Source organism: Nyctereutes procyonoides, unplaced genomic scaffold (assembly GCF_905146905.1).
Source record: "Nyctereutes procyonoides isolate TBG_1078 unplaced genomic scaffold, NYPRO_anot_genome, whole genome shotgun sequence".
Lineage (NCBI taxonomy): Eukaryota > Metazoa > Chordata > Mammalia > Carnivora > Canidae > Nyctereutes > Nyctereutes procyonoides.
In genome coordinates, this window is record NW_026575020.1 from 52,327,665 (window position 1) to 52,341,867 (window position 14,203).

Here is a 14,203-nt window from a genome sequence, read left to right on the forward strand (position 1 = left end):
CAACATGGAGGTGTTTTTGAAAATGCTATTTGAATTTTCCGGTTCCTGAAAAGAGGCTGGCTTTTACAGCTCACCATAGACTAGGGCCCCATGCAGGAATCCAAGTTAGAAAGGGTCCCTCATCTGTGGTTTTTCCTCTGATTCCAAACTTTGTGTTCATGTATGTTTGTTCATCCAACTAGTCTTCATAATGCGATCTTTCAAATTACAAAAGGCAAGTCTTTATAAGTGAAGACAATAGTTAAATAACCATTCTAATGTACGCCCCTGCAGAGAAAATTCCATATAGCCCACCAAGAAAGGGCTATTTTAATTAGTGTTTAAACTGAAAACTTGATTACCTACATTGGTGTTGGAACAGGAATTGCAAAAAAAAAACAAAAAGCAAAAAACAACAAACAACAAACAAACAAAAGCTGCAGACAAACTGGAAACATCAGACCAGGTTTTGATTATCATGTCCTCACATACCAGCTCTTTCCCTACAGTCATGGTGAGGGCATCACAGCATATTTCATTATAGATATTAAAGTATCTTAGGCTCTTTTTACTCTTTTTACATTGGTCTCATCACCCCCTAAAAATTGTAAACAAGAACCACATCATCATGAAGAGCTTGGACTGACTCCGTGAAAGAAGAACCTAGAATCAGTCCACAATTCTGCTTCAGTGTGATCTTGAATAGATGATTTAACCTCTTGGAGTGTCCACAGTAAGGATTATAATGCACCTTTCAACCTTCCATCAGGTTGTGGAAAGTAATAAATGGGATACTTATTAAAAATCACCCAGCACAGTGCCTGGCACAGAGTGAAGGCTGGTACAAATGTACACTATTAACATGGTTATATTCTCGTCTGCAAATAGTTTTGTGTTGAACACTTAGTAGAAGCTCAATATAAAAGTAATAATTTGTAACACCAGGGAGAGACAATAATCACAAATTGCACTACACTGACTATACGGCAGAGTAATTCCAGGAATTTTAAATTATTTTGTTTTTTAAAAAGTGTCTCCCTTGTTACGTAATCCTTTCCCTGCCTTTCTTGTTTCCCTATTTTATACTTTGCCCAAAGAATCATTTAGTGTTCCAAAGTATTAGACTCTTATAGGTATTCAGAAGCCCCAGGAGAAATGGAATACATTTACAGACCCATAAACATCTAAATTAGCGCTATAAATGGGAAATATAGTCTATAGTTGGAGAGTGCCCAATACATAATATGTTGTGGCATAGAAGAGACTTCCTTTTTGGTGGCTGGAAAATCTATTTGCTCTAAGTATTCAATTTTAAAATGGATAATAAAAATAAATAATAGGCATGCTTCTGCTTAAATTGCACCTTTCATGGGAGATCTCAAAGAGTTTTTCAACTGTTAATTTATGACCCCTGGGGAAAGCGAGGTGGCAAGTAATATCTTTTTTCCTCAAATGGAGAAACAGACATAAAGAGGCCCAAGTGACTTGTCCAAGGACATAAGGCGGGCCCTGGCTTCAAGTAAACCATCCTAAGGAAAACACAAAGGCAAAGATATTCTCTTTAAATGATTAAAACCTGTATTATTTGCCTATAAAACCGGAGATGAATGCTAACGTGGGTTGTGTAACCATCATACAACCCACACTATTTTCATTAGTACATCAGCTATCTATTTCTGCAAACTACCACTAAAACTTAATAGTGTGTATTGGTAAATATTTATTCTTGTTCATGTAGCTGCAGGTTGGCTGGGAGTTGAGTCTTTAGGCTGGGCCCAAGGCTGAGCTCAACTGGACTGCCCAAGATGAAGGTTAAGTCTGGATCTTCTCCCTGTGTCTATGTGGAGCAGGCATCCTGCCAGGGCATAATCATCTCATGGCAATGGCGAAGGAACAAGAGGCCCAACCCCAACCACATAAGTAAACCATGCCATTTCTGCTAATCCTCACAAGGCATGGATTTCTATTAATCCATACAAGTCAATGACTGAGCTCAAAAGGAAGGGTGGGGAAGGATACTCTCCCCTATCATGAAGCTGAAAAGACACATGGCCATATCCCCAATTTAATTTCCTTGAAAGTATACTCTCCGCCCCATGGAAGTGAGAGAAGGGAGTGAGTACTGTCACATTGTAATATAATCTATTACAATCAGCATTTATGATTGTTAACATTTCAGACATTTCGTATGGGCTAATCTTTAAAACTCTGCCTGTTTCACATGCTTCTGTAACTTCTACTGGACCACTGACCTGATCCTGGCCTCCAAGGGTGCAATTTAAATAAGACAACAAATACTTCTTGTCATTTACTAGTATCTCCTTGGTATCTAATTAAAGAGACAAATCAGATTTAAGAGGAAATTGCCTAATAAAAAAATAATCCTGACTTACTTTGATGAAATCATATGTGGTGGATCAATGAAAAAAAAAAGTGAGCTTCTTTGACCCTATTATTGAGTCTATTCACAGACACTGTGAATAGAACCTGAGATTTCCAAGGAACCAGGAATGCTTGGCATCTATAAAAGGTGCAGTGAAATATCCTTAGCATATGGATGCTCATTGTAGATGAGATCCTGTTAACTAACAATTCTACCTCCACAATGCCTCAAAAGTCAAACACTCCAGGATGCCATGTGAGAATTCTTCTTGATTTGCAGCATCCTGCTGTAAATCTGAATTCCCCTCAAGTCATTTCATGCTACCACTGTACTCCTCCAACACTCAGTTTTTCTCAACCTAGACCAAAATTTCCAACTTGATACTCATTGACACATATTCTCTTTTTCCTCATGCTGTACAGAGCTTAAAAAAAAAAAAAGAGTGAGAGAGAGAGAGAGAAAGGATTAGGGTCCAGTCTAATCTGAGCATCCCACACAGAGATGAGATTTACGGGATTGTCATCATTTTAGACAATGAGTAATATGAGAAGGAGTTCAATGCATGGCAAGGCCCAAATGAGGTAGCCTGGATATAGAGGGCAAACAGGGAAAGCAGTTATCCCTTTGACACCTCTTTGAAGAACAGCTTTCTCTCCAAGGTAGCCAAGTCCTCTCACATCACTGCCAACCCCTGCCTCCAGGCTCTATCTGAATCACTTTCCTTTCTGGTTAAATCTGTGGATTCCTGTGGGGAGAAGAGTGGCTCCCACTGGCTCAGGACTATTTTTCCAGGTTATATATGTCACAATTTTCCATGCCTTTAACAAGACTCAATTAAAAATTAATCGGTCCAGCATGGCAATTTGAGAGGTAATTGTTTCTTTTCCTGACTCTGTGGCCATAGGCAAAAAGCACACCCAGAACCTAAATTAATCATCTAATTGGGATTTTTCCATACTCCAGCCACTCAGCCTTCCAGGGGTCCCAGCAATGTGCTGCCTGACCTCAGTAATTAGATTGCCCTAGTGTCCACTCTGTGGGCTTTGTGCCTTACTTTCCCTTCCAAGTCCCTTTAGTAAAATGGAAAATAGCCACATAGGCTGTTTACCTGGGCCCTCCTCAATGACCAACAGCCTTTATCTTCCGAAGAGGAAATACTAGAAACAGGAGGCCAGTTAATATATTCAACATGGTTTGTAATAGCAAAAGTTGGTTTCAACCTAACAGCAGTCCTGCATTGGTTAAATATAAAGTATAGTCTATTCATAGAACACGTAGAAATGCAGCTAAAAAAGAAGTAAGGAAATGCTGTGATTTCATAGGTCTTTAGGTCAAACCATACACATTCTCATTTAACATGTACAGCAATGCTGTGAGTTGTAAATGTAATTATCTGTTTAAAAAAAACAGATGAATATATTGAACATGAAAAGAAATGAGGTTAATGCCAGAGGTATTTGTGTTTGTTCATAGTAGCTAACACACACATGACTTTTACATTTAGTTTTTATATAAGACACACATTTTGTTGACTCTTCCCAAATTAAAGATTAATAGCATTGTTTGGGTTCTCTAGGCAAAGAAGGTAAAGGCCTGTATTTTATTATTTCATTTTTTAAACCTTGGCATGAGTTTTGCATTTTCCTAAAGGGGTGGTTGGAGAAATCTAAGTATCTTAGTTTTTCTTAAGTTTCTACCTGCAAAAAATTAATTGAAATGTTTCACCATATCCTTCCCATAAGCTTATCCATCATACACTAATGACCATAAATTAAAAAAAAAAGATTTGGAACTATATTTGTTTAAGTGGAAGATAATTCCTTACATAATTGATATTCAGAAGAACTGCCAACATTAGAGAGTCTCTTAAGATACGACTTCAGTTGTCTTCCCTTCACGACCATAAACATTTATCTTTATCACACAGTGAGTGAATGTTCTGAGTACATTCAAACTATAAATTTATATATATTTCTATTTATGAAGACTTCGGATCACCAAAGACATACTTGTCACCTGGTAGGTAATTAAGAAGTTAATTTTAATTGAATCAACCTGACCATATCCCTCAACTTCAAGCCAATGTCTTTACATGATAACAGTGACATATGTGTTTTGTGAACTATATAATATCATACAAATATTAGGCAAAAATATTGTAAATAATAATGGAACCTATGTATCTGTACTGGCAGTTAATAGTATAAAAGAGTTATTCTTACCTAACCATTAAGACTTTATCTGCCAGTGCAGCCAATCTCTTCACAACAGTAAATGTAGCATCAATGACACTTTTTATTTTTTAGGATTTTATGTATTTATTCATGAGAGACACAGAGAGAGGCAGAGACACAGTTCAAAGGGAGAAGCAGGCTCCCTGTGGGGAGCCTGATGCAGGACTCATCCAAGGACCCCAGGATCACAGCATGAGCTGAAGGCAGACACTCAACCACTGAGCCAACCCAGATGCCCTGACACCTTTTTCTTATGGCTTAATAGTTGTATGAAGTTGTGGCTCAGTCAGTTGGTTAAGCATCTGCCTTCAGCTCAGATCATGATCCCAGGGTTCCTGGGATTAAGCCCCCGGTGGGGAGTTCCCTGCTCAGTGGCGAGCCTGCTTCCCCCTCTCCCTCTGCTTCTCCCCCCTGCTTGTGTTCTCTCTTTCTCAAATAAATAAATAAAATAATATAAAATATAGTTGTATGAAGTTGATGAAGGGCATTGTTGTAATTTTTCTGGGAATACTTCTAGATGTGTAAAGAATAGTACCAATACTCTTTCAAAAATCTTTGGAGTATACTCCAAGGAAACGAATGAATAAATAGAAAAAGTGGATACATTTTTTTTTTCTGATACTTGAATCCTTACTTTGGAACTGTCAGTCCAAGACCCTAGTTCCATTAATAAAGGATCCCGGCTCTAGTATAAAACGATTTAAGCTATGCCTCTTCATCCCACTAGACACATTTTCCAAAAAGTTAATTCTGCTTTTAATAGACTCACTTCAATCTTTAATAAGACACACACTTAAAAAAAAAAAAAAGACACACACTTAATGCCTATACTGACAAAGAGCAGTAATATCGCACTTAACCTAATCATGATAGTCAAATGGTGCTGAGAAGTTTTGACAACATCTGCTTTACAAGTATATGGAAGGCAAAGACAAACCCAATTTTCAGTTTATCTGATTTAATGTGTTCTATAAAACTTCAGTGTTCACATCATCAGTTCACAGACCCTCTCTGAACATAATAAAGTTATTTACACAGCTGCTAATGGCATAGTCGAGGTAGAATTATTAGGATTCTCCCCAACTACCTGTGAATCATAACAGTCCCAGAGCTTTATTAGCTATCTCCAGGCGCAGCATCTCCCCAGGGAGAAGAATTTGCAGCAAGCAGGAAGCTCTGGCTTCTTCACATTCATATCATGAAAACTCAAGAGGGCTCCCGTAAGACCTCTGACCTTTCCTCCGTGGCTGAGGTTGCCTGGGGGGCTCTTTCTCATGGAGAAAGATCCACCAGCTTACTTTCCCCTCTCTCTTTCCTCCCAGCCCGGCAGCCTCACCTGTGATCACCCAGGGTAGGAAGAGACGAAAGCCCTCCCCGGGCTCTGATAACAGGGTTGCCTGACTGTAATTACAGGCTTTTGCTTCCCAGCTATCCAAATGACAGTCACAATCGAGCCTGAAACTCCTCAGTCAGATGGAATCAATTACTGAGCAAAATTGGGAGGTTAATTTTCCCCAGAATGAGATATGCCTTTTAGCTTTGCCATCTCTTTCACTCCAGCTGGTGGCTTATTTGGTTGCATTGTTCTCTGGCCACATGAACAAAGTTCCATTAGGAAGGATTTCCAAAAGAGTTGATTTGAAAAGGAAACTCCATCAGCCCCCAAACTCAATACATTCTGAATGGGGGAACTGTTATTAACTAAGCAGCATGGATGGCTAGTCACTAGAATTTACATTTGATGGACATGGAGTTAATCCAATAAGAAGAAATGGAATCTTCCAGTATAGTACCACTCCCTTCTTAGAAGTTCCCCTGGCTCTATGATAGCATGACCCAGCATTGAAAGAGTCTTCTCTTCCGGAAACTGCAATGAAAATAAATCATTTCCCTCATCTGAATAATTTTCTAAGTATGATGAAGCATCTCTTTAAAGACAAATAAAACAACCAGTATTCATCTTCTCCAAATGGAATTGCCTCTTCTGAATGGCCTAGTAAAAATGCTATGATAGCTTCCATTTAATCAGTGATAATTATAACAATGATAAGGATGGTATCAGTGACTAAAATTCAGTCTATACCGTGTTGCAGGAAATGCTTAATATTTCTCTATTAACTCCATCCCCTCAAAACTTCCCTAAACCAAGGCACTGAGATGTTGGATCACTTGCTCACGTTTACTTGATTGGTAAATAATAAAGCCAGACTCTAAACCCAGGTGACCAGATTCCAGAGCCCACAATTGAGAATCATGCTACTACATGATCATTGTCATGGATTTCAAAAGGGAGTACTCCCATCACTTCGTAAGTGGGGAGATTGAAGTATGGAGATATTAACTTGTTCGAGTTTATGTGTCTCATGAATTAATGAGACTGCTATTCTACATCATACCTGTCAGACTCAAAAGCCTCGACATATCCATTAAAACCCTACAGAGACTTTGCAAACAGCCACTTTTGCAGTCTTAGGTGACAGTTAACTAAAATCATTGGTGGCAATTATCAATTCTAACATAACTTGCATTCTTCTGTTCATCATCTTTAGGAGTATGGCTCGGTTGAATCGGTGGATTCATGTGATTCCTATAATAATATTGAATGCATTGCACTCCAAATCCCACATATTTGTTTCCCTTGTAGCATCTTTAAAAACTGTCACTCCATGAAGTACATACTTCGTCTGAAACCAGACTTTGAGAGTTGGAATAACTTGTAACGTAAGATCTTTGGAATTAAAATTTGGTGCCATTACTACTCCTGAAATTCAATATCCCCGTGATATCTGATAGATTAAAAGGGAGGTGATTCACTATTGGCCCTCAGTCTCTGAGTCAGAAAAGTGAACTAGTAATTGCTAGTTGTATGATATTTGTTAGAGGTAGAGCTTGGCGCATCAATTCAGTCATTTGGCAAAGAGTCACTGAGTTCCTCCTGCATCCCCGCGTGGTAGCATGGTAGCAGCCCTGACGAAAGCCTCAGAATAGCACAGACACTGTTCCCTGCTCTCACAGACCTCATATTCTACTGATAAACTAGGCCAACACATTTGCAAATGGCTTTTACATTTAGCACATGTTACGTAACGTGGTGGGGAAATAAATGGCAAATAAGTAGTGTTTTCTTCTTGCAAGTCAAATAAGTTTTTTCTTTCCCTAAGGAGTATACAATGCAAACATAGGCAATTAGGAATATATGAATGTGGCCAACAAGAAAATCTTCCAAACTGAAATGGAAAAAAAAGATAGTTTTTCTTTCCTTTTGGAGAATGTGAAGTGGGGGAGTGCTATTTACATTACGGCAGGACTCCGTATGGTTCATATATATGTTGGTGTATGTGGATCTTTCATTTCATGAAGAAAAGTTACTGCGAAGAAATATCAAGAATACAGATTAACAAGTACTGCTAATTTAAAACTGATTCTAAGTAAATGGAGTTTAAAAACTTCCGAAGTTCAAAAAGAAGAGTCATGAACTTATAGTTATATATTATATACCATAATTTATATATACATTATATATATGAACATATATACACAATTATAGAATTCATTGTGAGAATTTGATTCATCAGCATCATATCCTAGACCCCAGATTTCATAAAGCGAGGCTCACCTCTGTTTAAAATACATCTGGGGTGATACGATACTGAATAAGCTAGGAGGACATTCAGTTCTCAGTAGACACTGAGAAATAATGTTTTGTATAAGCCAAAAGAAACACACACCCACACACTTTTAGTACCCCATAATTTTTTTCAGATCTCCAGAACATGATTTCTGGATTCAGAAGGGGTAAGAGGCCATATGGCTCTGGATCTCTACTAAGTGGTCTCCATCCCATTTTTTTCTTTTCTCTTAACCCTGGCTTTTCTTCTCATAGACTCTGTTTTCCTTCCTTGCAAAAGGTAGTCCCCGATTAGAGCTGGGACACAGCACACCTGCATGGGCACTAGCCTCCCCCAATTACAGCATCTTTAGTGTAGGTGTAGGAGCAGACCTTGTAAAAGGGACTTTCTCATTATTATTATTTTGTGGTCAAAAGGTTGCATATACTATTTTTTTTCTGCTGCTAAAGCTTAGAAAGGGTGGAAAGCAAAATATTTTGATAATTATTCAGGCCATCAGGTTACATAAGAGGTTCCATAGCTTTCTGCATCAAACTCGAACAGTTGAAACCACAAATTCTGTTTTTGCAGCCATAAAACATTCGTGGCAAAAAAAAAAAAAGAGAGAGAGAGAGAGAGAAAGAGAGAGAGAAAATAATAAAATCCATTTTCCATTCGCTTGAAACATAAAATTTAATGTGGTGAAAAATGACAGTTTACTCCCAGTAGGAAACTGCTCAGAGCCTGTTTCAGAGGCATGGTGTGGAGACTTTGGTACCCATGTGCAGTCACTGAATGCTCCAAGAAATTGAATACTGAAGAGGATGTTGCACAGTAAAACATGTAAGGGGCAAGATAAGTAAGCCCTTGTTCTAAGTGGAAAAGGCTTCCTTCTCTGACAAAATTGCTAAGTTATAGCTATTCAATAATCACTGTTCGATCCAACTCTCAGCTTGAGAAATACACGCACAGGTAGACATAGCGTGGTAGATGTCCTCACGCCAAGACTGAAGACATTTGGCTATCAGTGGTAGGTGGATGTGTTTATCAGTGTGGGAGACGTTGAATTATTTTTCAGAAAGATCAAGTGGCAATAGCTGTGAACTCCACAAAATATAATATTCACACAGTATTTGTCTTCTTTATGAATATCTCAGAGCAGAATCAAGGCATCCAAAGAAAGTAGCAAAAATACTAAGCTCTGGTTCTTTCAATAACAGGAGAAGCAACTGAGGACTCATCCTTTAACTCAACTGGCCTCTATTTCTTTCCTATAAAGTTAGCAGTTGGACTAAGTGATTTCCAAGCCACATTTTAACTAATATTCTGTATGAATTTTAGAAAAGAGTAGTTATCTGGTTATCCAAATCAATGGAGCATTGAACCAAGTAACAACTGAAAGCTAGAACTGCCTTGTCCATATCTGAGTGAAGTTGAATATTACATGTGGTTTGTAGAATTTCTGAGTCTTACACAGACATTTGTCATGCCCTTAATGTTTAACTATTTATATCAGTGATCTATTGACACAATGCTCTCTAATCACTCCAGAACTCGGTGAATTAAAGCAATAATCATCTATTGTTCCTTAAAGTCTGTAGACCAGCAGGGAAGTTCTGATCTGGGCCAGATTTAGCTGCTCTCAGCTGGATTTGCTTGCGCATCTGCAGTCGCCTGGTGGGCCCCAGAGAGTAGATGGTTGGTTGAGGATGGCTTCACTTACATGTCTCACAAATCATTACCTGGTGACTGAGTGACAGCCAGAAGTCTCTTATTGTTTGGGAGAATAAGAAACTCATTCTTATGGCAGATGAGAAGGGTTCCAAGAGATAAAAGACACACAGACAGTTAAAGCAATTAAAGCACATGCACAAAACTGGCACATGGTCACTTTTACCACATTCTGGTGGTGAAAACAAGTTGCAAGACAAGTTCAGATTTGAGGGATGGGGAAAAGGAGACCCTCTCATGATGAAAGAAGCTGCAAAGGTACATTGCAAAGTGTGTGGATTTAGGAAGGTGCGGAGAATTAGGAACATTTTGATAATCTGACACACTATACTTAGACACTGCTGCGGCTGAAAGTATGATCTTTATTTTCTAGTGGTAACAAATGTGTTTCTCTACTTATTTTGTAGTGTTCTGTAATTTCCTATAGACATTGTCTTCCATCAATTTTTTTTTCCCTATGTAAGCCACTTCACTTACCATCATTCAGTATCATATTTGGCCAAACCTTAATTTGGGGCTAATTAACGTCAACCTAATTATTGTAGCATTTACTATCTATTTACTCTTAGACTATTGGTATGGAAACCTTCATCGTTATTATAAATATGTGAATATTATTCCAAAATTGATCCTGATGCAGTTGTTATATAGAAAAAGATAGATATGATCTTTACATTGCCTGGATTCTAAATTACTAGAGTCACAGTTAATTCTGGAGATATGGGAGATCTGAGATGATATATACTACTTGCTGCTATGCTTTGTATATCATGTAACCTTTTTGAGTCTCAAGTAGCTTTTCTACAAAAAAATAAAAGTTTACTTACCTAAAGTGTCTTCTAACCTTAAGTTCTACGGATCACTCATTTTAGGTGGACTCAGTATGCCAACATTCCTGAGTCATGTTAGACCCCAATAACTTATTGAAGTCTTAGAGTATATATGCTCTTAAATATTTTGAATATTCTTAATGTTAAAATAAGTAAAAACGTCCAAGTTACCCAATGTAGATTGACATCAGCAAGTGGCTTTGACAGAGTTTAGTCAGGGACAAGTCTTTAGCTACATCAGATAAGGATAAGTTCATTCCTTAAAAACTTCATCAGTATTTTTTTTCCAATATACTTGTGAAAACACTGAGAATGCTTTTCCATACAAATGTTTTCTAATAAGTTTGCAGTTACTCTCCATTAGTCATGTTCAAATCGTTCTTCGTTATCAGTAGTCTCTCTAAATCCAGGTAGATCAGAATGATTAAAATGAGAGAAATATTTGAGATCCAACATGGTGCTATAACATAATAAATCTTGTCTCATTTTCTATGTCATATGAAAAAAGACTGGTAAGTAAAAAATAAGGTAAAATGTTTATTATAGTTCATATATACTGAGCTCCAGAAAAATATAATGGACATACAGATGTAGACCATTGATTTCCATTTTAGAATGAGTTCTGGTGATGGTTACAGAAAAGAGATTTACCTTCTTATTCAACATTTCCATAAGCCTTTCACAAACTTCAAAAAATTTAAAAATACAAGATGAAGAAATACATTAGAAATTTTCTAATAGTCTACCACAGAAATATAATATTACCAACTTAAACCAAACATTATTCTCCCTCCTTATTAGAATGTGACACATTTGACCATTAAATACAATTAAAAATATCATTGAAGAGTATAATTTTATATTTTCTATTTAAGAAGAAGAAAATTGTAATGCTTGAAATACTGGTAATGAGCAAGTATAAAACTGAAAAGTAACTAAATATAAGACAAGGCACTTTGGAATAAGCAACGTCTCTAGCATTTTAAGAGCTGGTCAATCCCAAAGCCACTGTTTTTTGTTGTTGTCCATGTGTCCTAAGAGTTTTTCCAACTGGCAAAACAGTGACAAGGTGCATATGCTTTCTCATACTTTTTGTTGTTTGTATAAAGCTATTTTGGTTGACTCCACACAAATAAAGGGAAATAGAAGCTTGAGGCCACCCCTGGAATTATTCAAAAATCACAAAGAAAACCCATGTGTTTCATTCACACAGCAATTTGGGGTGAATGTGGTTTTTGGCCAACATTTTCCAGAAAACCACTTAATCCTCCAAGTTTCTTCTAAGTCTAGATACACAACCAGAATCCCAGCTGAATGGATTCACTTAGTCTGAAGATCCAAACTGGTCCAGGATATGCAGTCCTCATCTTTCTGAACTCTTGGAGGATCGGAGGAAATTTATGGGTAATATGAAAATAGAAAAAGCTCAATGCCTTTCAAATTCTAGTGGAGTAAGTAATCACAGGCTGAATCCTTTCTACCACCCGGGATAGTTACAGCATTCCTCGACTGTTTCTCATGGAACTTGTTTTATGCTAACATACCTGTATGTTAGCCTTTGGAACCAGGCTTCCTAGGTTCACATCTAGACTATACTATTCACTAATTGTGGAATCCAGTTATTTAAACACTCTCTGGCTCTGTTTCCCCACAAATAACATAAGGATAATAATATATAACTCATAGTGTTCTTGTTAGCATGAAATAAGATTATATATACAAAATTGCTTGCCATAGTACTGGCACATATTAAACACTCAATAAAAGTCAGCTTTGATATTGTTATTATATCATATCACCATCACCATCACCATCATCATCATCATCATCATCATCATCATCAGTTAATACGCAACCAAATACATACAAAAAAAGTCCAACCGTAAATCTGACATCGACCTTACATACCACATAAAATGCTTGTTACTAATAAAGGAATTCTTAGAGAATTCCTAATTGAAGAATTCCTAATATGGGGGAACTGCCTTCATAACTCTGGGCTCTAATGCTCATCCGTGGCAAATCATTAAAGGAGATTGAGAAACCCATCTTTCAGGCTCATCCTAACCTCTGAAAGCCCCATTCATCCCTCGTCTCATCAATCAGTATTTATGGAGCACCACATCAGACAGTGATGGAATTAAAGGAGGAGAAATGTCCCCTGCTCCAGACAGACTCATCACCCAGGGAGGAGACAGCCATATTCACAAATAATTACCATGCATTAATGCATTGCATTTGCTCTTGGAAAGCAGCAGGCCAACAAAGAGGATACTTACATTATGCCTAAGGGGATTGGAGAAGGCTTGACACCGGAAGGGACATGGGGTCCCAGTCTTGGAAAATACGAAGAAGCCACCAAATAGAGAAAGGGAAAAAAAGGACTCTGCATACAGAGTAGCAGGTACCAAAAGGTTATGAAAGTTCTTGACATGTACCAAGGATGCATGTAGTTAGATGCAGTTGAAACAAGAGATACATTCTAGAGATCAAACAAGTAAGCTTGGAGAGGGAATTATGAGAATATATGCCCCGCTACTTTCTGCAGAAAGTAAAAATGAATTAAAATATAGATTATTCAGAGATGTCTGAAAAAAATGACCAAAAAAAAAAAAAAAAAACTTGCTTAGACGACAGTACATTTTACTTGCTTTTGGAAAAATCTCCCTGTGAGTACCTTCTTTCCTTCTTTTTTTTTTTGTTTAATGGACCAAAAGGAAACGAAATAATATTTATTGTGTCTCTTGCATTTGCTCCTTAGGAAAATGGCATTAGCCTCATATGGAAACACTTTGACAGGCCCCTGAAAATAATTCCTTAACCACAAACATGTCTTCTACTTGTCTGATCTCAAATTGTTCCAAGTGAGTATCACAATTTCAGGTCAGGTTTAAGGATATGACAGGCACTATCAGTCCATTAAATATGAATGATATATGAGGTAGAGGGCGGAGGTGTTGGCACAGAAGGAAAGACTGCTGGTGGGAGCCCCATTCCAGGTTCTGTAGAGTGTCTGCCTCCCTAGGAACCTTCCAGTTCCACCTGAAGACACTTACTGGCAGCTCCTCAGCGCAGATGAAGGGAGGAACAATGGAACTTCTCTGTGTTCATCACCCAGATACCATCTCAGTACCTCAGTGGAGCATGATTATTGGAAGCAAAATAACACAGATAGGATTTCACATCCAAGCTTTGGAAATGAGAATAACAAAGATGCAAGGACACAAACAACCCCTCTCACTGCACTCCACCCCTCTTTACCCCCCTGCATCCACCTCCTTGTTGCTCTTTTGCTTCCCACTTCTAATTGGCAGATACTTGATCCACACAGCCATTTATTTCATTTTCAGAGTGCAGAAGGCCACTTGAGACCTACTGATATGTGTGGGAAAGTGACAGCCATGCTACTTGCACCTGTTGCGGGGAGCGACCCTTTGA